This window comes from Sinocyclocheilus rhinocerous, unplaced genomic scaffold (assembly GCF_001515625.1).
Source record: "Sinocyclocheilus rhinocerous isolate Xijiao unplaced genomic scaffold, SAMN03320098_v1.1 scaffold8, whole genome shotgun sequence".
Taxonomy (NCBI): Eukaryota; Metazoa; Chordata; class Actinopteri; order Cypriniformes; family Cyprinidae; genus Sinocyclocheilus; species Sinocyclocheilus rhinocerous.
Genome location: NW_015666800.1, coordinates 500588 through 502400, shown reverse-complemented (window position 1 = coordinate 502400; position 1813 = coordinate 500588). Strand labels below are relative to the sequence as shown.

At 38.7% G+C, this 1813-nt stretch overlaps 1 protein-coding gene across 2 annotated transcripts in view; it reads right to left on the bottom strand.

The window, feature by feature from the left end:
* LOC107733136 (fibrinogen-like protein 1) overlaps positions 1 to 1813 on the bottom strand; it is an 8731-nt gene that overhangs the window by 5245 nt on the left and 1673 nt on the right. The gene's annotated exons all lie outside the window — the stretch shown is intronic.

The window sequence follows — 1813 nt, the reverse complement described above, 5'->3', positions numbered from 1 at the left end:
TATATATATATATATATACATATAAATCACGTTTAAGTCACAATGAAACACGCCCAAACACTCACATATACTGTATATTATTTTTAAATAAAAAGACGTCACGATGACCTAAGAAATATGTGCGGTCTAAATGTACAAAAGGTCTAAACGAAATTGTGGGAAGAAAATGTATGCCTTGTGCTTGGATGAGTTAATTAAGTAAGAGCACAAGCATTCAGTTTAAGCAGTGCTTGAGTAATGGACCCAAATACACACAATCTCACATATATATATTTTTTCAATAAAAAGATGTTTACGTCACGATGATCTAAGAAATATGTGAGGTCGAAATGTACAATAAAGGTCTAAACGAAATTGTAGGGAATAAAAGTTATGCCTTGTGCTTGGATGAGTTAATAAGTAAGAGTACACGCATTCAGTTAGGCTACTTGAGTAAAGGACCCAAATTATCCAGGAAAATAGTAGATGAGTAACTATCAAAATAGATACTTTATAAATGTTATTTCAGAATCAGAATCAGAAAGAGCTTTATTGCCAAGTATGTTTGCACATACAAGGAATTTGTTATAGTGTCACAAGCTTCCAGTACACGGAGACAACAACAACACACAGATAATAAAAATGAGATGTGAATAAAATACACATGCATAAATATAAACCACAAAAAAAGAATACATTTTATGTACAGGTGTGCTATAGATCCATGTATTTCGACTTTGTTAATGAAAAGGATGATGACAGAAAATACCTTACCTTAGAAAATAATAAAGCTCTGTTATTACATTGAATCTTTGTGTTGTAATCTTACGAGGCTATAGATAATTGACATTGAAAAGAAACTACATTGTTTGGTGTTGCCAATTCATATATAAGTAAGAGCTCATAGGCTACATATTTTTTGTTGTACATGGATGTAAAGCATTATTGGCAATGGACTTGCTATATGTGTCTATGGGACAGGTTCAAGTTCTAATCCAGTAACTGATCAGGGTTAAGAAGGCATTAGTACAGAAACAGTGCACTACTTCAACATCTGTCTCTAGGTTCCTGTAAGGCAGAGCTACAGCACACCTGTTAATATGTAATGTGTGCTTTAAAGATAAAGACTTCGCCTACTAAATAAACAATGAAAAAAGTTGTAAAGCATGTCAGAAATTCATCCAACCATCCGATTGCCAGTTGGGGGAGTTTAAGTGGCTCTCCTTACCCACTGCACTGCACAACAAAGCTGAAATTTGCCCAGACTCAAAAAAATAGTTGTATGCAGGGCCGGATTAACAATAGGGCTAGGTGGGGCTGAAGCCCCAGGGCCCGAGCAACGAGGGGGCCCGTGATTGGCTGTGGAGTAGATTGACTGAAACGCCAATTGCCAAAGCTCCAGCAAGCCCCCACTTATTAGCGCTATTATTTAGTGGAGCTTTGCCGTAAATTCCATGTATTACCATTAGATAGTGAGACATCACGTTTGAATTTGGTTTACCAATCAAATGTATTTATTCTGTATTTGACTTTTGAACGCCTGATGTCCGCATTCACCTCCACTCTTCACTTCGTTCTGGCATAATCTGGAAATGGTCACGCAAAGAACAATCTTCGATAAGTAAAAATGTCAGCTATTCTAAAAAAAAATGTGAGAGAGGGGCTCAAAAAAAAAAGAAAAAGAAACACACAGCGTCACACACGGCGGGCTTGAGTGAGCGGTGGCGGGCTTGAGTGAGCGGAGGCCGGCGGGCTGAGTGAGGAACAGCCAGCGGGCTTGAGAACGGCGCGGCCGGCGGATTCGACGAAGGAGCGTCCGGCGGGCTTGCGGCAA